A 23,809-nucleotide genomic window follows, 5' to 3' on the forward strand; every position below is an offset into this window, starting at 1 on the left:
CAGAACTGCTTACGACATATAAATCATTACCTCAATCTTCCATGCAAGCACTGGCCCATAGAGAGAAAGAAGTGACTGAGGTTGGTTAGTAGTGCAGAACCATATAAAAAGCCCCTACTTTCCTCCAAAGCGGGATTTGCTCTGCTATCCATGCAAAGAAAACAGAGCTCCATGCCCAGAGGAACGACAGAGATAAATGCCCCCTGGCTCCAGGAAGGGGCAATTTGTTTCTCTGGCATTTACAAACAGCTTTCACTGCTAATCTAACAATAGCAGCCATGAAAGCTTTCCCAGACTCCAAAGGGGGAGCATGTTTGGTACTGTGCTTGTTATATGTTTGATCCTAGATTTCCCTATTGTGTAATCACCATAATAATCATGGCTGTTGTTATTGCCATTTTCTTTCCCTTCATTTACTAGGCAAAAATCTCCAAGGTAGGCCAACTGTGGCTAACTTGTTCTCCCCCAGTCTAGAATAGCAGGGTATTTCTAGGCACAAACAATTAAACCTGAAAAAGAGATTGAATAAAAGATAAGTCAAAAGGATGTTCAGTAAAGATTTAGAAGTAGAAAGTGGACAGTGCTCAAATTCTGATTGCAAAACACTAAGGAGTCCGCAGAATGTGAAAGCCTGGGACATTCCAAGTGGAGAAGCCCTAGCTTCTAGTTTCTTTTCAGTAAACTACTAACTTATGCAGCAAAAAGCAGGGAACACTAAGTCTTATGCTTTTCCTGGGCTTCTCTAGAAAGAGCGGACCACACTGGGGAGAGAATGGCTCACTCTCCAGCATAGACAGCAGCAAGCTTGGTTTCCAGTTTGGCAAGTGACACCCACACTGAAAGGGAACCAGGACTTTGTCCAGCCCATATGTTCCTGTTGCCAGTAATGGAGGATCCCCTTTTCTTTGCCGTAATGGTGTATTTTAAAGGGAAAAATATCCTCAAAATTACAAAACAACCCAAAATGCATTGGCTGCGACTTAAAATTCTTTACAGCCCAGAAGAAAAATGCAATCTATTTTATGCGAATAAACCAAAACATGAGTCAAGACAATATACATAGAGAGGTGTGGATGCTGAAGGAGTCACATCAATACTTCAAATACTTGCCTACTTGTTTAAAATGTGTGCGCAAGATGTTCTTATTACCGGGACCAGTGCGGGGCAGACCTACTTCCACTTGTTCTCTAGTCGGGAAGGCACGCCCACAGGTGGAACCATGCTGGGAGAGAGTGGAGGGTCACAAAGGCTTTGGAGTAGCAGCTCTGGGTTCAAATTCCAGTTCTGTCCTTGTGTGGCTTTGGGTCTTTTACTTAATTAAGCTCACAAAGTATCCATTTCATCATCAATAAAGTGGGCATGATATTATTAAAATCTCCATCTCATAGGGCTTGTAATCATAAGAAAAACGACTACTAGCACAGTGCCTGGTTTTGAGCATGAACCATTCAGTAACAAGTACCTAGTACCAAGTCGGGAATAAGAAAAGCGCAAATAGATAACTGAGACTCCAGTTGCCACTTTTCTCTTAGAGAGAAGGAACTCGAAACTGGTCATGTGGCCAGAGATTATTTGTCTAAGACATAACAATTCCAAGAGTTACGATTCTTTGATGAAGCCTGGCATGGTGGCACGTGCCCGGAACCCCAGGGCTCTGGGAAGCTAAAGCAGGAAGAGCACAACTTCAAACCCCAGTTCAGCAATTGAAGAATTTAGCAAGATCCTGTTTTAAAGTAAAAGAAATACAATGGGCTTAGGATATAGCTCGGTATGGAGGCTCTGAGTTCAATCCTCAATACCAAGGGGAAAAAGACTCTTGAATAAATGTGCACAGCAGTGGCCTAAAGAAAATTCCCATGAGAGGGTCTTAATAAAATTCTATAAGTGCGGATAATACAGTGCAAGAAAGTAAATCCATTTGAATCTCCATGGGTACATTGAGGTGAGTAGGTCCTACCCCTAATGCCTGATTTTGAATAACCAGCGAGCATTCGTATTCTCACAGAGCTGAGGTGTAACTAGGGGGTGCTTAGTCACACTAGGTGTCATGTGAGTGGCCCCTGGGATGATGGCAGTGACAGTAACTATTATCTGTGAACACGCCCCAGAACTTTAGTTGCAAATCTTTCTTTAGAGTCTCTACCTCAGCCTCTAGCTATCAGTCTTCAAAAATACAGACTTGCCTGAGCCAGAACTTTTCCCTGTGTCAGGAGATCCACTGCCAGATTTATTGATGATAAAATGGATACTTTGTGAGCTTAATTAAGTAAAAGACCCAAAGCTACACAAAGACAGAAGTGGGATTTGAACCCAGACCCACTGCCAGATTAGAGTTTCTTTGTTTTCTAGTAGCAATGAAAAAAACTTTCTGAGTAGATCGCTTTTCATTAAATAAAAACAAAATGAAGTTCTCTTGATATTTTCTCCTTCCTTGGATCACTAAGAAAAGCCTCTACTTTTCTTCCAGCACAAGATTTTTATTCTCCTACTTAATACTGGCAAATTCAAATATAGTATTGGTCACTCGAATTGACTTTTCAGTAATTTTCTTTTTAATTTCCTACAGAAATCATCCTGCCAGCATGTGCGATGAAATAGATCCTAGAAAACCAATGCGCTAAGCCAAATTATCAGGTAGAATTAGATCGCTCTGTATTTCTGTTTGATAAAAACACTGTGCCTTTGCATAATTCTTGCCAATTATCCAAAAGGATAAAAGCCACAGCCCAGGCAGATGAGCTTTATTGGCATAGGTCCCTTCTGGGGAAGAAAAAAAAAATATGAGCATTTGCAAGCACCATGTATGTTGAAATTTAAATTCTAAACAGACTGTAAACTTAGCTCGCCTAAATCTGCAGTCTTAAAAAATGAAAATGTCTTACTATGTTTAGCATGATAACTCCAGACCTAGGTTTATCTCATTTTCTAAAATTCAAGACAAAAAAGTACATGCCTATAAATATATCTAGAAGAGAATGTCATTTTAAACTAGAGAGTTCTCATGATGGGAAAAAATAAATAGTTGGGGAGAGTGTTGAGTCAGACTGCTTAGAGAACTTGGACACTGACAAGAAAATGCTATGTGAAAACCCAAATCAGATGGCTGCATGCAGTGCTTATATAGGAAGGGAGGTTTGTCTGCCGCTTGTATCTGTGTCCTTGCTGAACCATAACGAGGTTCCCATTCTTCACAGCTGTCCTTATTCCTCTCAGCATCTGCTAGTGGCTTCCACTCTGGTGGTAGATAATAAAACTTTAGTCTGTATGCTTGGACAAACCCTGCTCACCTTTTCTGTATCTCTTAAGGCATCTCCCATTTCCAACAGGAACTCTGAGAGGCTTATTCTTTCCACTTCTAGAGCCCACCCTTTCTCTGGTAGAATCCACAAAATCCCTTTGAGCCCTTCCCTGAGCAAATCTGAGGCTCCTCACTCTCCTCAAAACTGATGGATGAGGCCCAGTCTCCTACACCCCAATAGCCTCAAAGGTCCAACAGTGTTGAGGCCCTGCTATGTGGTTTGATCCTTGTTCAATAGCAGTGCCAGTACTTTGCCTTTTGAGGACCTGAAGATAAGAATCTTACTTCATAATTTTCTTCCCCTGAGAAATTTACATCCCCTCCTGCCTCCTTGGATGTCTCCCATTGTGCAAACTGCAGCAAATAATTTTCCTTCCTTGTGTCTTTCTTTTTGGCACATTCTTAACTTGTCGATCAATAAATTACCCCCTGCCAAGCTCCAGCAGCCTGGCCTCTTCTTTCACCACTTACATTTCTCCTTTTGTGTTTATGAAAGGACTCATTTTCCCCTTATCCTCCAGTGAAATCTTTTCATTCTCTCTCTTTCACTTGTCACTCAGCTTAATTCTCAGGCCAGCTGTCCTCACCTGTACCTGCCTCTTGGTCCTCTGCATTTTCCTCTTTATCATCCAGAAGTGAATGCTACCCCCTTTGAACCACAGGTTCCTCTTCTGATCACATCAGGATGAGGAAATGGAATTTGAATAGCAGTAGCTCATGAGCCAGTCAAAGGAAGAAAAGCCAGAGCAGACATTCAGCCTTCAGCGAAACAGAGGGTACAGTCCTGAGCTCCCTGGGATGCTGACCACCCCCCTTACAGAGCTGTGTCGTGGTCTCTGAGAAAGTAAGTTAACTGTCACTCACAGCACCTGCCCTGATAAGTGCTTCTGAGGGTTAGGTGAGACAAAGCAAGCAGTGTGCTGGTGGGGCACACACAGCAAGCCCACAGAAAGCATTGGGTACTATTATGATTATAGGAAACAAGCACTAAAGATCAGTCCCACACTTCAGCTTTGGAAGGTGCACCCACATGTTGGGCAAGAGACACAATGTGCAGCTGGGCAACCCAGCTGTAGTAGTTTATGCAAATAACTCATGAAACTAACCATTTACCAGTTCCCAAATATGAGACGATATATGAAATAACATGGGGAGTCTCAGGACAGAGACCCACCATTTTCTATTTCCAAGAACCAGTACAGCCAGGCGTGATGGCATAGGGCTATAATCTCAGCACTCGGGAGGCTGAGGCAGAAGTAGTGCTGTGAGTTTGAGGTCAGCCTGGGCTACATAGTGAGTTTAGGGCCAGCTGGAACTACATAGTGAAACCCTTGCATAAAAGACCCGGTATTTTGCCTTACACAAAGTAAAGACTCTGTAAATACTGGAAAGCACCCATGTGAGCCACGTGACACCCCCTGGGTCTTGTGCTGGTTACATTCATATATCTACCGCTGTGTTTCCCCATCTTGGATATGTGTTCCTGTGAGTGTAAGAGACCGTCTAAGCAATCTTACATCACAGAATTGAAGAAGCTATTCCCTTCTCACTTCTTTGTAAAATCATTCCGCTTACACTAGGCCCAAAATCTTGCTGTGGTGATACTTTTAACCCCTCTCAGAACACCTGTAAATCTTCATTTTTTTTTTTTAATCTGAGAGCCAGCTTTAAGCTCTGTCTTTCCAGGAGACCATATCTAGCAAGAGTTCAAGCATAATTTTTTCAATGTATTTTTATAATTTTTTCTTTTTTGGAAATTCATCTAAATTGGTCCTCCATATTTTACAGTAATATGAATTTCTCTATCAAAGTAAATTTAGATGAACTAAAAAGTAGATTGGTTTAAAGAAAATATTAAACAACAGTGCAGTTAAAACAGATAAGGAAAAATCTGAGATGAATACTAAAATGACTGACTTCTGGTTAGCACTATTATAATTTCCCCTCAATTACTTGGGAAGTTTTTTTTAAAAAAAATTGATGTATATTATCCCACCCCAGACCAGCTGAATTAGAATCTCAAAGGTCTTAAAACCTATATTTCCTATTTTTCTTTTAAAAGTCTCATATGATTCTAATGAAAAGCCAGTTTAGAAATGAGAATTGTCCATTATTGTGTATTTTTGTTTTTATGTGCCCTTTTAAAATTTAAGTTAAACACTTCAGGAAATACTTCAGGGGGCAAAAATGAAAAGTCTTCTTTGACAGAGAAAATCTCCAATTTTCTTCCTTTTAAGTGTTTTTTATTTTTTTGCATTCATTCATTCAACAGCGTGTTTATTATCTACTATGTATCATACCCTGAGGCTGAAGAGACAGTAGACAAGAGTCAGGCCCTGCCCGCATGCACAGTAGTTTATATTCTAGTAGGAGCTCCTAAATTTTGTGTTCCCTGATTTTTGCCTGCTTATAAATGTTGTTTATGCTGAATCACAGCCTGAAAAAATGTACAATTGTTCTAAGTTTGTAGATAGGTTTTTTTGGTGATATTTCTGACATTGAACTTATTATAGAGAAAAGCCAGCCTTTGTCCCTCTTGGAGATCATTTTTAAAGATCTAGATAGCCTGTAAATCTTCTTTATACCTGAGGTAAAATAACTTCTCCAATCCTAGCTCTGCTGGTCCCAACTCAGTGAGTTCATGACTTATTGTCATGTAACCTCAGAACCTCGGTCCTCTGAAGTCTATAAAATATTTATAATATCAACCATGCAGGCATTTTGTGAAGTTTAAAGGAAGTGGGACACGTAAAGCATCTGGGGCACAGTAGGTATTGAGAAAAGGATCAGTACAGTGGCAATTTTACAGAGGCGAGGTCCAAAGTCATCCCATGAAGTGTGAGTCAGGTTGGTCAAAAATCCCCTTAAATAAAACCACAAATCCTTCATAGTTTTTATAAACCCTACACAAAATAGTATGTAGTATAAGTATGTGGAATATAAAAAATGCATAAAGCTGTACAAAAAAGATATAGCAGCCCATTTATGAAAAGCACAGCTCTTCCAGCTGTAGTAGCTCCTTCAACATACCAGATACTCAGGGTGTGACCCCCGGAGCCTTCTGAAGAGAGGATTCTCTGCCCAACCCTGCCTCATCCTCATTTGGGGGCTTCTACCCATTTAGTAGGATGCAGTTACAATAGTCAACATGATGTAAATGTGTTTCCCTCTTCCTTTTTTCTGTCTTATGCAAAGCACATATGGTTGAATTCACATGTTCAATACATATGTGATGCAACTCGGTATGTGACTTCTTTCTAGATTAAAAGCAAAATGAATACTCACTAGAATGTAAAATAGGTAGAAGTCAAGTACAATAATTTGATGTTCAACTATAGTGATTTTAAATGGACTCCACATTTGTCCTCTTTTCTCTCTGTATGATTAGTTTTCCCTTCCTTTTAAATTTTTCTTTCCTTTCTGTTGGCCTCAGACCCTTCTTTAAAGGAGATCCTCTGCTTTGGTTACCAGAGTCAGCAACTCGTATTCCACCCCTCTGGAAGGAAAAAAGATAAAAACTAATGGAGCTTGTGGTCCTGGGGTCGGACTCAAAAGTAACCTCTTTGCCTCCCACTGCCCCCCCGACACAATAAGTTCATGTTTCGCAAACCCAGATGGCAGAGAAGAGGTCCGAGGAATGGACAAGGAAGGGTGGCGACCTTGAAAACTTGGAGGTCATATCCTGAATGCAGAGGGACAAAGGACAAAGCACGGTGCTGGTGCCTGCTCCTGTATGATGTAGAAACGTGCCCAAAGCAAAGGTGCATGGAAAGATCTTGGGGTCTTAGCGAATAAAAGGGCAAGAAGTTTAGCGAAAACTAGACCAGGTATGAGTCACCCAAAATAGTACGTTGTTCCAGAAGGAATAATTACTTAATTTTATTCCATTCAAGAAGAACTGTTTTAATATGGTTTGACCATGTAATATGACTTAACAGTCTAGTTTTTAAAAGATAGGGTGGGTCAGGGGTGGTGGCGCACGCCTATAAACCCAGTACTCCAGAGCCTGAGGCAGGAGGATCGCTATGAGTTTGAGGCCATTCTGGGCTACAACATGAGTTCAAGTCGAGCCTGAACTGCATAGTGAGACCCTGTCTTAAAAAGAAAAAAGGCAAAAAGATAAGCAACAAAAACAACAACAAAGATAGAGTCAGGCTATAGTTCAGTGGCAGAGCGTTTGCCTAATATCCGTGAGGCTCTGGGTTCAATCCCCGGCACTGGGGGAGAAAAAAAGGAAGAAAGATTACATGAGTAGGGCTCATAGGACTTCTAAGATTGGCAGGAAAGTGGAGGACTATTTTAAGGGAGAGTTAAATAAATGGATCCACTGCCCAAAAAAGATTGAAAGGCAATTATAACAGCATTCCAAACAAAATAAAATTTCTATCCAGGGAATAGTGACCGATTGCGCTTTGTTTTCCTTGAGCGAGAGACTGTTAGAAGGCTAAATTAAGGCACTAGGAACAAGTTAGAAAATGATTCCTGGAGGAATAGTGCCAGATTAAAGAAGGAAGCGGGAGAATTTGTCATTTTCTTCAGGATTCTTAAAGCTGTCAGGTTCTGCTCCTCCTCAACTGGTCCTTGGACTGAGGAGCGAGGAGAGCTCCTAACTGGCGCAGTTGGGACAGAGGAAGACCTGGGGGAGAGGAAGGAGACAGAAATGGCCTGGACGGGGAACACCCCTGACAGAGGGTGCAGATGACATGAAAGTGGTACATTTAAGGGGCGAGGACAAGGCCTGTTAGAGGTCTTCCCTTCCTCCTCCTTTTGTCCCCTCCCTGCCGTCCTTGCTGACTGCACAGAGCACTTGAGCTGCGTGTGTGACATTGTCCGGCTGTAGTGACTCACTGATGGCCATGCACGAGTGGTAAATAAATGAAGTCTTTGGTTAGAGAAAAAAAATGGCCGGACATACAGACAGGAGCAGATAAGGATCCAGGTGGAGCTGGTGCACGCCTGTGACCCTCGTATGCCGAGAGGCTCAGGCAGGAGGGTTGCCCATTCTTGCCCACTCTGGGCAACTTCGTGACTTAGTAAGTTCCTGTCTCAAAAAGCAGGAAGAGGGGGTAGTTACTGGGGATGTAGCCCCATCCTAAGGCTCTGAGTTCAACCCCCAGTACTAGAAAGTAGGAAGGGAAGGCAAGGGGAAGGAAGGGAAGAAAGGAAAGGGAAAGGAAATACTTTCCCAAGTCCCTAACAGCATATGAAATCCCTAGTGCGTGTCACATGCTCCATTCCATCTTGACAATCTATAATTTTTTTAACCCTACAGCAATCTTACTGTTTTTCAGGATTTTTTAAAAAGTACATTTGAAAGACTCCTGTTTCCTGAAATCTAAAGATCCCAGAGTAGAATACCCCTTCCCTTCGCTGCCTTTTTCTCTCTCACTCTATCCTTCTTTCCAGGACTGTGCCATCCTTTTTCTCTATAAAGCCCTACTTCTGCTGTCTTTCTCAGATACCCATTTCTCTTCCTCACCTCATACCTCTACCTCTGGTCTTTGCTATTCCTGCTTTCCTCCCTTGAAACTAGCGAACTTTCCTCTCTGGAGTTACTGCTCCCCCGTTTATGCTATGGAACAAGTTCATTTTCTAGGATCAGGACATACAAATTCAGCCCTGTCCTGGGGAACAGAGGCGGGAGGTGTCTCCTGCTCTGGCCAGACTTCACAATCCCGTCCCTGGCTCATCTGCCCGTCTTCTGACTGGCTGTGTGCAGGCAAAAGTCCCAGTTATCCAGAACCCACAGTTCGTGAGATTTAGCCCATCAAATCCCATAGGCATGCACAGCACTCCCTAGACCTGCATTTTATTTTTAAGAGAAAAGGAGACATCCTAGACAGGAGAGGTTAGGAAATTAACTAAAACAGTCAATCCTGAAGGAAAGCTATGACTTGACATTAATTTATTTGAAAAAAAAAGACTCAGGAATTTTAGTTGACACTGTGATATGGACTATTACAAAAGTCACCTGTGCGAAGCTATGTAAGCAGAAAGCGCATTCTTCTGCTGCTGTGAGGTGGTCTCTGTGTCCAGTAAAGTGAAGCATTGCTAGAGGCCAAGGCGCTGTGACCGTCTCTGAACTCTTCAGATCGGCAGGATAGTCCACTGAAGGGAGATGGGACGCTTTGCAAGATGTCCTCAAATATCTGAGGGGCAGTAGTAAAGAGGAAAGGAGTGGCCTGGTTTTTGTCAGCCTAGGGAACTGACAGGTAGACATTTCAGAAAAGCAGATTTACACACACAGGAATGAGGAGGTGAGCTAATTACTGCTGTGTAAGTTTCCCTAAGAAGACTCGGTACAGGGTAAAGAACGTTTTTTTAGATAGAGTATCACTATGTTACATCCAGGCTGGTTTTAAACTCATGGGCTCAGGCAATCTCAGTCTTCCTCAGCTGAGACCACCGGCCAGATTGAAGAATTTTAAGAATCTTGCCCTGGAAAAACATTAAACAAATGACTTCCCTATATCACAAAAATAGTGTATGTTTATAGCAACAAGTAAAATAATTCTATAGTATGACTCCATATTCCAAGGTAACTAATTATTAGTTTATGTATGTTTCTATACATTTCAGCATGTCTCTACATATATATATATGAATGAATATGATTCTATCTTCTTTTTACAAAACTGAGTTCACACTAGACACATTACTCAGTAATATATGCATCTTTTTTGGTCTCTTTCTCTGAAAAACTGCAAATAATATAAAGTACAGATACACTATAACTTATTCAATGATTTCCTCAGTTGATAGACATTCAAGTTGTTCCTAGATTTTGAACTAATGTAATTACAACCAACAGTGCTACAGTGAATGCTCTCAAGCATTTACTGTTACAGACTAATTTTTATTGGCTAGTTCATAATAAAGGAAAACTCACTAGATAAATGGATTTAAAATATTTGGTATTTATGCACAGTGGAGTACTAGGTAAACTTGAATCATCTGTAGGAAAATGGGTGCAGCTTGAGACCATAATGTTAAGTGAAATAAATCAGACCCACAGGCTTAAATACTACACGGTTTGTTTTCTATGAAAAACTCAAAGCATAAATAAAGAACAAAATGAAAGATAAATAATAGGAAGTAAGGAGATAGATCTCTCTCACACGGGAAGGAGATCAAGAAATGGGCGGGGAGAAGGGAAAGCGGATGAGAAGGGAATTAAGATGTGCAGCGCACATGGACTGGTGCCACACGAGCAATGTAAACATTATGTCCTGCAAGCGTGTACTAATAAAAAAACCTTTTAAAAATTAAATTTTAAAAGATAAATACATTATTTTCACATCAATAGCTACTTTGGAAAATCTTAATGCAATTTATATTCCTGCTGGCAAATAAGCCTTGGTCACACCATCTCCAGGATGGGATCTTATCACTCGTTTTACTTTTTACCCGTTTGGTGGAGAGGCGGCAGAGCATAGTGGTTCAGGGTGAGGCTTCTCGGGGGCACTGACTGTCCAGCTTACCTCCAGCAAGCACCGATTCTGTGCTTCAAGCTATGACACGGCGCTTTGCTTCTTGGTTGTCTTCATCTGTAGAAACACGATGATGTCAAGGCCTGCTTCATCACACTGTAATGAACTTAAATGAATTGCTAGATTAAGAATTTAATCCAAGCCGGGCGTGGTGGCTCATGCCTGTAATCCCAGCACTTGGGAGGCTGAGGCAGGAGGCTCACCATGAGATCAAGGCCAGCAAGGGCTACATAATGAATTCAAAGCCAACCTGGACTACAGAGCAAGACCCTGTCTCAAAAAACTAAAAAATTTTTAAAAACTTAGAACAGTGACATATAGTAAATCCTTTACAAATGAAGATCAAAAAGATTAATCAGGCAAATCTTTTATAAAATTAAACATCTTTTAAAATTTAATTTGCCTCTCCCAGACTATTTGTGAGATTGGCGTAATTGTGTACATGTATGTCCTGGTCATTTGCTTTCCCCTTTCTCTAAGTTTTCTGGTTCTATATTTCATTCACATTTTTTATTGAGTTGTCTTTGTATAAATTTTTAGGAATTTTTCTGGATTATGCATAGTAACCTTCTTCCTGTTGTTTTTATCTTTCACAGATGATATCCTTTTTATTTATTTATGAAAGTAATAACAATAGCTTCTTTTAACTGCTGTAGTTAAAAATTTTAAAGCCTTCTATCTGTACAGACTTGTAGAAGTCATTTACACCCATGAAACCTCATACTCCAAAAGATAACCTCTGTTAAGTGTTTAACATTTGGAAACTCTGCCATTTACCCTCAGATTTATTGGCTTTTTGCTTTTTTGGCCTTGGTTCTGCAGGGAATGGGGAGAGTCTCACTACTACCTGGATTCCACCCCACAGGCATTACGACTTCGCTGACTGGTGCTGAAGTCCAGGCATCAGTTTTTAATAAGAGGCTTTATTTGATTCTAGTGTGCAGCCAGAATTAGAATCAGAAGATACAACCTTAATAGGTCATTCAGAAGTCAACCGGTTCCTACATGGCAGTCTCACTAGTAATCACTACTGCCATCTATTGGCAGGAGGCAGGTCTGATACCACTTACATGCATGGGTAACACTGTTCTAATCTACGAAAGGGCAGGTTTTCAAAGCTATGGAAATGCATCTTTGTATTCAAGCAGGCTCCTTATTGTAAAGGACTTCTCAGGCAGCTTCCACCTGTAAGATTATTAATATCAAATTTACATTTGTCTTCTTAGTTTGGTATATTCTACAGTAATAAATGACAGAATGCAATCTAATATTCCTGGGAGTCATCGAAGATTCAGTGATATTTATCCAAATAATACAATAAGGTATATTATTAGTCGTTGGAAATGTCTTCATCAATAGCAAAGACAGAACAGAAATCATTTGGTGAATAAACCTAGCAAAACTTAATGAAATAAATTAAACTACCTCTTCTTTCTACTCCATCCCTCCCACTGCTATAAGTATTAATTGAAATTTTCTTCCACTGGAATATTTTAGGATGTTTCCCCTTTTCTTGTGGATTTACACAATGTGAAATATCAAGAGAAGTAGTAGGAAAAGCGATGAACAGGGAAACACACTCAGAAATAGTGATGTTGGCAGAGAATGGGAAAGTCTGGGGGGAAAATAAAAGTGGCAGAATTGCAGGTGTCTGCACGGGCTAGTAATGAGAGGGTGAGTTTATCTTCTGAGGGCCAGATTCATTTCCGCTCTTTGCCATTGAAGAGCCAAAAGAAGTCAGGGACACCGAGTGCCTGAAATCCTAGTCTGCCATGAAGACCATCTTGGATCCATTGCATTCAAAATGCACACATTAATTGCTGCACAGCTTCTGTACGTTGTGTTACTCCTGCTGTGGCAGTTAGGGGGTAAATCTTCACACAGCGAAGCACACATACGAGTATGTGGGTGTGTAGACAGATGTGTATACGTGTATTGTAGGTATATTATACATCTATATGTATATAGAGAGAATTATTATTCATCCAAAATGTATTATTATTTCACCCAAATAGTACATCCAAAATGTATTATTATGAAGACATATATCTGAATGAGCTGGGAATTTCTGCTGCCTGTTGTGGAAGCTGATACTGGCTTTCTTCCGTCTGCTCTAGGTTTGGATTCTGTTTCTGAAATGTTTTCTTAAGAGTTGGACTTCTCGACCTTGGAACTGTTGGCATTTTAGGCCAGATAATTCTTTGTTGCTAGGGAAATGGTCCATACCTCACAGGGTGTTTAGCAGCATCCTTGCCTTCTGCAGCAAATGTCAGTTACATCCCCTCTGCTATAGCAACCAAATATATCTTGATGTTGCCTAAAGGCAAAATTGGCCCTCTATTACAGTCCACTGATTTAGAAATTGGGATTCTTAAGACCCTGTTTTGGGAAAGTATATTTTCACTTCTTTTAAAACCATTTATTTGACTCGTTTGGTCTAAATTAGGGCCCCAGCTTTTTTCTTTCATGAAATAATATATAAGCCATTGTAGCATCGGTGATAGTTTATAACAATATAGTTGCCTTGAAACATTAATGTCTCTCTTTGCTGTTAGACTTTAAGTTTCTCAGCATAGTGTTTTGTTCGCTGCACACGTACCACCTAGTGCAGTGATTGGCATGTAATAAGTGTTTGTCAAATGAAAGAATATAATTCTAAGATATTTAATAACCTGAAGCACAAAGCCTGACTTGGTCCAAAGGGGTTTTTCCTCTTGGGCATGTTTCAATTTATATGACAAAGCCAGTAAAAACAAAAAAAAAAAGAAAAGAAAAAAAAAGAAAGAAATTAAGGGACATATTGAGGCTGTTGAAGGGTGTGAGCAGAGAAATCTAAAAATTATACTATTTGGATAGGATTCCTTGGGGGTTGTTGGCGAGTACTTCTGAGTGGCAGCTTCATTCTGGAAACACCAGCCCTGGTATGTCACTGTAAGCCAGAGCCAGCCTAGCACTCCTGCATTTGGAACTCCATCCACCACTAATCCACGGAGGAAACAAGTTTTTTGACCAGAGTGAGGCTTAATGCTCCATTAATTCTCTGAGGAAAAATGCCCCAGGACCAAGAGAGCTGTGTCTACAAAAAAAATAATAATAATAAACTCACAATAGACAGCGCGAGAGGCTTTTAATGTTTTCTTTTCATGCTTTTAAAAAAACAGAATTAAAATGCATATTTTTTAAAATGAAAAATGACTGGCATTCTTCCCACTGAAAATGGAGAGTAATTTAATTTGTTAGTGGTTTATTTTATTTGACAGTCTTTGTACATACTCGATTTGGTTTGTTACACTGAATTACCCTTTAATAATGGGTACACATAATGCCAGACTCTGCCCCCCAGGTTGATTTGATAATTGGATGAGCGTCCATATTGTTCAAGATTTTCATGACAATGAGGACAGAAGCTATTAGGCAAACTCCTAATCAGAAGAATTTTTCAGCTTCTTTTTTCCTTCAATGAAGTTAATTGCTACCCAGTGACCAGTCATTCCACTAACCACTTTTCCTGAGCAAGGCTAAATTCTGGAAGCATGAGTGGATTCCTGGTGGATGCAAGGCAGGTTAAAAACTCATAGCCAAAAGAAAAAGTCAGAAAAACCTTCAGGCAATCTCTCAGAATAACCATTTTTCTACAGTTGGAAGTTAATCTGCGAATAAGTACCAAGGAGGCTTGGAGCTAGACTGCCGGAGTTCAAAGGCAGCTCCCTAATCCCTTAGGGATTGTGTGACCTCAGCCAGTTTTCACGACCAGTCTCACCTTAGGGTCCACATCTGTGAATGACACTGGCATCTGCCTCCAGAGGTCATTATGAAGACGCAGTAACATGGTGTGTATGAAGCGCTCAGTGCTAACCTCGCACAAAGCCAGTTCCCCATAAATGTATCTTAGTCAGATGGTAGTTATAAGGCCCTGTGCCTGATAGGTTTTCACAGTGCTACTGAACTGCTATTCCCAATGCTGTGAAAATGAATGCTGAGATTGAGAAAGATTAAGTAACAAGCCCAAGCCACATAGCCAGTAAATGGCACACCCAGGGCCCTTGTATAGGTTGGTATGACTTCCAGCCTCAAATTTTATGTTTGAATAACCTCTAGAAGACTTTTGAAAAAGGTATTTATCTTTCTGGGCATTTCTAAGTAGAAACTTAGCTTTGGCACTATAATATTAAATAATTGTAGAAAATGTGATTTTGAGGAGCATTGTAGACATTGGCAATTTAAAATAAAGCCGTTAGCCACTTTTTTAATCTAGCTGATAGAACTTGAAAGTGCCATTGTAACTGGATACCCACCAGTGCCCATCAAAAAATATGTGAACAAGCTCTTTAACCCAATTCCCACTTAGTAAAACAAGTGTAGCTTGCCGCCAGTGTTCATTTAATTTCATACAAACACTCTTTGAGTCTGAAGCAAATCTGACTTGTTTTCAATGTGAAAATGAAATATTAAGACTTTCTAAGTAGAACTTGTCCCTAATCCTAATGTAAGGGAGATATTTTATGGCAAACTTTGGGGGTAAGGTTAGGACTGTGTATCAGTCAGTGCTTACTAGAGAAACAGATTTAATGCAAGATATATAAATATATAAGAATTGACCAGATTGGCTTACAATGGCCGCCCGCAGAGTCAGGCGTAAAATGCTAAAGGGCTGTGCGCTGGAGATCTGAAGGATCCAGCCGAAGGCCTGGAGCTCACTGTAGTATGCTGTAGAGTCCCTATCAGGAGGCCGAAGGGTCTGCACCTGTAGGCTGAAGGGTCTATGCTACAGGCTGAACAGTCTGTGTTGGAAGCCAAGAGACCACATTCAAGGGGAAGGTGAAGACTGGGGCTCCTTCAGAGAAACAGAAGCAAGCCTGTCTTTGCTTCTCTTTTACGCCATTCAGGCAGCAAACGTATTGGTTGCCATCACCCAGGGTGGATCTTCTGTCTTCACTTAATGCCTTCAGCCACAGCCAGAACTATGCTGATCCAATTTAGTTTGGTGTTTCTTACTCAAGTTGACACAATCCGTTAACTATCACAGACTGTATCCCTGAGTTACCTTGGGGTAAAAGCTGTAGGCACTAGTGTCATCCATGAGAATTCTCAGAGCCAAAGAGAAATGGATTAAAAGCATGTACTTTTACTGCACTTATCTACAAATAAATGTTAAAAGCACTTTTTATCATTTCTACAATGAATATAGATACAGATATTCTTTTTCCCTATAAATATATGACTATTAAAATTTAAAATTCTCTTCTGGATTTAACTCTTCCTGTGGTTACTCATAGAACACAATCCACCAAAACAATATAAGCATGTAATTCTAACAAATAATTGTTAAAAGGAAAAAGCAGAAGTTTATTAGAAACACATACTATAATAAGCCGGGGTGGAAGCATTTATGGGGCCCTCATTAGAGGTATCACCCAACTGTCGCTCCCAGAAATGTTTGAGTCTTGCATAGTATGCCCTATTTAGGATGGGTAAAATGTTCTTTATGTCTTTCTTTTGCAAAGGGGAAGTGGATGACCCGCAGTATGGTTATCTCCTGAGATGATCTGATTTAGAATGCAAAATGTGGAAGTTAAGGATGAAGAATCGTTTCCTTTAAAACTTCCACATACTCCTTGGGAGATCATCACCAACTCCTAGGGACATGGTACCCTGATTAAAGACAGCTGCTCCATCCCTCTGGGCTCTATGGCTTTGTAATTTATTCCTTTTGGCATAAGAAGGGTCCAGTGGCTCTCACATTTGCAAGATGACTCACTCTCTTCCTTGAAAAGAAAGCCAGGGTGCTCCTTCACTGTTGGTTTTATGTCCATGCCCCTGGTGATCATAACTGAAGAGGCATAAACAATGTCTCCTGAAGAAAGCGCAGGGGTAAGGCAGGATGGCCATCTGGAAGGGAGGCTGGGCAGTAGCCATCCAGATGGAATAGCAGCTTCAGCCCCCCTTCCACCCTCAGCCTCAGACCTCTGACCCCCAGACACCAGTGTGAGGGTTTCTCTATACAAGGTTGAGACGGACACCCAGGACTTTCACTCTCCTCTGTCTTTTCTCCTGAACCAAACAGGCTTGGTTTCTGCTTGCAAAAAGGGGTGAGCAGTTGTGTATTGTCTGTGGCCCCCAAGCTTCTGAAGGAAACTCTCTGTAGTGAGTAAATGTTGGCTGAAGGCTTTGTCTGCAGTCAGGATAGGATCTAAACACTTCTATACGTCAGCCCAATTGGTGACACAAAGCCCACCTAACCCCCCAGCCTCATAGTCAGTTATCTGTGGAGGTGGGTGGAAGCATCTGCTGAACACTAAGGAGGATACGGAGCTAACAGGGACTTAGACTGGAAGCGATTTTTCAAAAGGCCCCATAATGTTGATTGGTTGATTGTACTTAGCAAACCAAGGTAGTCAAAGGATTGTTGCTGAACTCAGTGTGACTTAACGTCTGGTTATCAAAAAGCTAAAATCCTTCCCCACCCTTCTACCGATGATGCGTGCCCTCCCCCCAAAACTTCGCCTTCTTTCTGTCCTTTATCTCCTATCTGGCCACCCCTGCTCTCAGTGTCTTGCCTGGAATCTGTCAACATGCTGGGGCGCTGGAGGTTGCCATGGTAAACACAGCTGCTGTTCTTCTCTGTGAACAGTCACTGGTGAAGGTGCAGGGAGTCCTCCCCTCCAGCCTTTCCCTGCTGTGCATCTTCATAGATGTCTTTTATAGGAGAACCTCGGGGGCTTCCTGTGTTCTCAGGCTCTGCTCAGCTTTTACTGTGTCTCTGAAGCAGGGCACCGGACCGCCAGCCCCCACTTAGGTACTGCTGTGGGAGACGGTGAAGAATCGCAGCGCCCATGTGGTCACGAAAGGAGCCCAGTGATGGCCACATTCCCCTTGTTAGTGAATGGATTGTGGAAGGTGAGAGATGATCTGGTATTTCCCAAGGGGAGAGGCAGGGAAAGTAGTAAGGGAGGAGGAGGAGGAGGAGGAGGAGGAAGACTGCAAAGTGGGATCCCGGAGAAGGAGTGAAAGAAAGTGTGGAGGATGCAAGGAGGAGAGAATGGCTTGGAGCAGGAAGGGGCAGCCTCTGAGGTAGCTGTGGGTGGGCAGCTATTTGCAGGGTCCTAATATTCCTCAGACTCACAGTGAATCTCTGTCCACGCTGACCGCTGCTCCCACATCACCTGTTCCTCTCCCTCAGTCCTCTCCAGCCAGGAAAGCGCCTTGCTGCCCCTCCCCTAGTCTCAGCAGCTCCAAACGCAGTGCCTCTGCCATGCCTCTCCCCTTGCCCGGAATGCTCTTCCCAGAGAGCCAAGGGCTCCCTGCTGAACTTCATTTGGGTCTCTTCTCAAATGTCACTCCGCAGAGAGGCCTCCCACGGCCACCCCCATCACATAGCACACTCCCCACCTGCCGTTCCCTCTCCCAACTCAGGCTCATGGTCACACAAGATCTGATGCCCACAAGAGCAGGGCTCACTGCTGTGTCCCCAGCCCCTGCAATATGTCTGTTAGGGAGGAGAAACTGAAGAAGTGTTTGTTGAGTGAATAACCAAATCACTGCCCCTACTTCCAGAAGTGCCATGTGCATTACTGGCCTTTCTGACCTAGTGCAGCTCCCTTCCCACCCCCACTGCTGCCTGATGGGACCCCAGTCTTTAAGCCATGCACAGCCCAGCTTTCTCTCCGCGCTGAGGTCTGCCTCAGCCTCCCTGGCGGACCCAACTGCTCTGGGGGACATGTTTGGGCAGGACCACCTGAGCACCGTGGCAGCACAGCCCCCTTGCTGACAGTTCTGCTCACCTGCCTCTCTCCCAAGTGGCCGGGTGTGTTTCCAGGGCCCAGAACACAGGGCCAGGCATAAGTCCCTGTGCTGCCTCAGACCCGCTGTGTGACAGGGCAAATCGCTTAACCTTTCTGTGCCTCCACCTGCTCATCCATGTGAAAAGGAACATAATGTGTGCCAAGATAATTTGCTGATGAGCTGGCTCTGGCTTTAAAACACGCTCAACTGTCGCTGGGTAAAATGCCGGAGTAGAGGGTGTGCAGCTTGAAGTGGGGCTGCACAGAAGGGCTGTCTCTGCAGGGGCCTTGGAACAGAGGCCTGGGTGAAGCGAGAGACAGAGGCAGGCAGCTGTCTGGCAAAGAGCTCTCCAGCCATCGGACAACAGGACCAACCGCTCTCTCTGAAAGCCTCCCTGTGGGTTAGATGCAGGCTTCTCTCTGGGCTCTGATGTCACTCATGGGTGGGGTTCCCAGGTAAGACACAGGCTGTGCTGTTTGGCCTGAGGGTCAGCACAGGAGGATGAGCTGGAGGAGGAGCAGGGAGGCCCACCCACCTCGTCCTAGCACTGTAGAACGTGCTGCATCCTCTGAGGATAGAGCGTGGCACCTGCTCACATGGCCCCATCCTGCCCAGGTGGGCACAGCCTCCCGTACAGCTGCTGGTGGGGCAGATTGAACTCAGCTGAACAGTCCTGGCCTGATCGTGGATATTGTCTGGTTCTGGCTTTATTATGTGGCAAAGGCAGGCTGTGGTGAGAGGGGCAGAAAAAGCCTGGGACGAGAGGCAGAAACCTGGGCTATGCTTGTAACACCTGCAGGTGACAATGGACAAGGGACTTTGCCTCTAGGGTCTTGGTGTCCTCACCTGTATAATTCAGGGGCTGCTGCAGGTTGCTTGTTCTCAGGCTTTACTTATCACAGGAACAATTCTTTAGGCAAAATTTTACTGCAAATCCAAGCCAATACAGTGAATATTTAAATTTTTAACATGTGACACTGAAAGACACCTCACCAAGAATGACGGGACAAGTGTGTTCAAAGTAAGGGGAGTATTTGGCAGGAGGCTGACGGCAGTGTGTCCTTCACTGTGATACGTTTCTTATTTAAACAGTCACTGTAGGTCTTGATCACCTTGATTATCACCAAGACTAATGAAGCGGTGAGATCCAGACACTACAGCCTCCCGCTGTCTCCCCAAACACACGCAGATGGTGACGGTGGGGCAGCCTGGGAAGAGGCTCTGAGGCTGTCCGCGCCTGCTGTTCCCTGACTCCGTGTCACATGTGTACAGCACAGCATCCTTCCAAAGTATTGGGCGCAGCTGTAGGAAACTACTGACCTTTGGCCACTTTTGATTTGCAAAAATGTCAGTTTCCTATCTCCCCCTAATCATTTCATGTCCAATATTGGCTAAGTGCACTCACTCAGAAACGGGATTGCCTGGGTTCAGACCCCAGCTCCTCAACCCCTTTCTCCGAATACATCCCTACACCTCTGTGGTAAGTGGGGCAAAGAGAAGCTTCTGTAAACTTGGCTCCCAGGAGGGCTGGATCTCATGCCTCAGGGCTGGCGGGAGGCAAGGAACAGGGTTCTAAGCATAGCGGCCGCACCCAGCCCCAGAGGCCTGGAGGAGTGCTGGCAGATGGGCCTCACTCGGGAATAGTAGCCAACACTTCTGTCTTTCTAGCTCCAAAAACAGAAGTAGCCAGAAAAGGTGGGAAACACAGTCGCAACATGGTTTCCTAATTTGTACCTGCTATCCTTGAACCACCAACTTAGCTTTTTTTTCTTGTGAGGGAAATCGTAGGGTAGCAGATCTGGGCACAGGAATGAAGTTAACATTCATCCTCCAACACACACACACACACACACATTTGGGCAAAGCGGTAGAGGCTCCATCCCCAGATACCAGCACAAAGCCCTTCCCCATTACGCGGTACATCATGGAATATGTCAGCCTGAATTAGCAGGCAGGCCCATCACATTAAGCTGAAGCTCTGGGCTGCCAGATCCCACTTTGTAATGCCTCTTGATCCTCACTGTCATGCTCCAGTCCACATCTCCACAGCCACAGAAGAGCCCTGCAGACACTGCGCAGTCCTGAAAGGGGCCAGGGGAGAATTTGGGAGCCACAGGAAGCTTGCAGAGTGCACGTCCTCTGTGGCCCTGGGGAGCCTGCTCTGAGCTCTGGTGTCTGTGGGGATCTGGAGGAAGCAGGTAGCACTGCAAAGCTCCAGGCAGGGAGTACCTCTGTGACAGACTGAGAGAGCATGGTACATGTTTCTGAAAGCACACAGAACAGAAGCCCTGTTCAAATACTATGAGAACTTCAACACCTAATTCAGGTTTCTTAACCACAGCACCACCGTGACAACCAGTCATTATTGCTATCATCTCATTTATTTTATAAATTTGCCTGGCTGCTTATTCACGACATTGCCTAGCCTGTGTGATACTGTGGTGTGGAGCAGCAGAAAGAATGGTAGTTTGTATTCGGGAGGGTCCGGAGATCAAATCCTGCCTGTGCCTTTCATGGGTCCATGACTTAGACCCCCTGTGCCTGAGTTTTTTCTATGGAATTGGACTTTGTGCTGGGACCTGTTTTAGAGTAGTTTAAAGAATTATCTGAGATTATGTGAGAAGAATGCCTAGCACAGCATATGCCCAATAAACATTTCAGGACAGCATTCGAAAGGCAAAATTACTTTTATATCCACTACAAAGCCTAACTCAGCCATCCCTTAATTGGTGTTCAGCAGTATACACCTTCCCTTTAACGTTCTTCCTCATTATCCTCTAGCTTGTTCTCTAGTCTTGTGTGGACCCATCTGACCCAAACCCGCACCTGATCCTATCACAGTCACTACAAATCCTTTCATTTCTTTCCATGGGTGGGTGGGGGATGATGCCACAGCTCTTTCTTACAGCTTGCATCCTGTCTATCCTGACCCTTTATCCCCCCATGACGGTTTCCATTACCATCTCTATCTCAACCACACTAACCTCCTGGTCCTTCCCTCTTGCCTTGCTCACCCCCATCATGAGGCCTTTGCACATGCCATGTGCCTGTATGGAATTTCCCGCATGCCCTTTCCCTATGTGGGACATTCTTCCTTCCCCATCTGGCCTGGGTAAGCCCCTACTTATCCCTACCCATTCTTCTCAGGAATGCCACTGTTCACTTTCCTGCCCAATTTTAAATCTTCCCGGAAACTATAATCTCTCTTTGGGTCATTTACTCCCATTTCATTATGGGATGATTTACTTTGAGTCTGTCTCCCCTGACTAGACCGGCCCTGTGAGGGCAGGCCCTCTATCACATGCTTACTAGGTGAGTCTCCGGGGACTTTGTGCAGCCCTCAGCAAATATTCCTGCAAGAGGGGGCTGGACCATGAATGAGAGAACAAATCATCTCAACAAATCCCCACAACCACCCTTCACAGTCATGGGGGCGCAGCAAGTAGTGGCTGTGTTTCAAGTAATGAGACAAGAGCTCAGCAGGAGCAGGTTGGTTGCCCTGGACTCGTAGCCTGCCCGCTGGTGACAAATCTGTGCTCAGAGCCAAGGTTGCCAGGCCCTGCCACCCCTGGGTATGCTCCAGAGCCATTCCCCATAGCTGGGGCTGTGACCACGTACATTTTCCCTCCCTTCCCTCTCCAGGCATTTGGTGGACCCCTGACTTTCTGTGTCTGCACACAAGGCATCTCTGGTTTCCAGGAGACCCAGCATCACATCTCTCTAGAACGCTGTGGCCCCTGACTGATTTACTTTAGAAACTCACATATGAGCTGCACTCCCTCAAGGATGAGCAGGGGGGACTCTGTTTTCAGCAAGGCTTTGTTGTTGAGGCAACTGCACTTCACAAAATTCAATCTTTGTTTTCAGCTGCTCCCCTTCACCACCTGAGTTGAAACCAGTCCAAAAGCTGAAGTCTTAATGTACCACCTGGTAGCAAATCAGCCAGGGCTCAGTTGCAAGTGATGATTTGCTTGGAGAAAAAATAGCTTTTCGTTATTTTCTTGTTGCTATTCAAGGACCGCACCTGTGTCGTATGGCTTTGTTTGTTTGTTTTCCTCACTCGCTTTCTTAGGAGCCAATTTACCCAGAATTCAAAGACAGGGAGAAGAGTTCTGTGCCTTTGTTCATATTTTCCAGAGAGAGATTCATGTGTGGGAAGCTATTTAGCTGCCTGATTCTCTGACCCGCCAGAATAAAACACTAGTGTTTACTTTAGTCATTCAATAAACATATGCCTTGGGTGACCATATAATTTATTGTCCAAACTGGGAGTTTTCAATGGAAAGTGGACACTACCCATTGGAAGTTCAAGACAGCAGATGTAAACTAATTTTCTCAGCCCAGCCAGGATGTAATGAGCACCCTATCTATGATGGCTGACCTGGGCTGCTAGAGTCTTGGGTGGTGATGTCTTTCCAAAATACTCTTTTTTAAGAAGAGAATAGAAAATTTTAAAAACAATAAAAATGATACAGAACTTCAAAACACGATGATAGGAAATTAACAGTGATTGTTATATTGTTATCTTCAAAGTAGTTGTTCAAATTACAAGATATAGGATGCAAAATTGATCAAACAATTAGGCATTCACTGTTCCTTTCAATTAACCAATAGAAATTGTAGTACAATTATCTTAGCTATCTTGTGATTATATACATATCTTTTTTCCCCATCCCAGTTGTTCTTTCCTTTTGAGCAGTTTCTTTCCCTTTCACTCTGTCTATTGTACCTTTCAGATTTTATTTACTCTTTCAGGTTCTTACACGAGAGAGACAACATGATGTTTACACATGCAGGTCTGATTTATTTCACTTATGAGTATGGTCTCTAGTTGCGTCCATTTACCTATAAAAGTCTCAAATTTATCCTTCTTTATAGCTGAGTGATATTCCATTGTATAAAAATATCACATCTATTTTATCTGTTCCTCTGTTGATGACCATTTAGGTTGTTTCCAAGATTTAGCTATGACAAATTGTGCTGCTATAAACATGGGTGCACATATATCACTGTGGTATGATGTCCTGAATTCTTTTGGAAAAATACCCAGAAGGGGAACAGCTGGGTTGAATGGGACTTCTAATCCTAGTTTAATGAGGAATCTCCAGGCTGATTTCCACAGTGGCTGCACCAGTCTACACTCCCACCAACAGTGGAGAAAGGTTCGCTTTTTCCATGCAGCCCCACAAGCATTTGATATTGGTTGATTTCTTGAAGATAGCCATTCTTTCTGCGGTGA

The 23,809-nt window shown here is 43.2% G+C and overlaps 1 protein-coding gene across 4 annotated transcripts in view; it reads left to right on the top strand.

The window, feature by feature from the left end:
• The window catches only part of Ppp2r2b (protein phosphatase 2, regulatory subunit B, beta), a 455,884-nt gene that overhangs the window by 375,238 nt on the left and 56,837 nt on the right, over positions 1-23,809 (top strand). The window lies entirely within an intron of this gene.

Source organism: Chinchilla lanigera, unplaced genomic scaffold (assembly GCF_000276665.1).
Source record: "Chinchilla lanigera isolate Chin_1 unplaced genomic scaffold, ChiLan1.0 scaffold00014, whole genome shotgun sequence".
Lineage (NCBI taxonomy): Eukaryota > Metazoa > Chordata > Mammalia > Rodentia > Chinchillidae > Chinchilla > Chinchilla lanigera.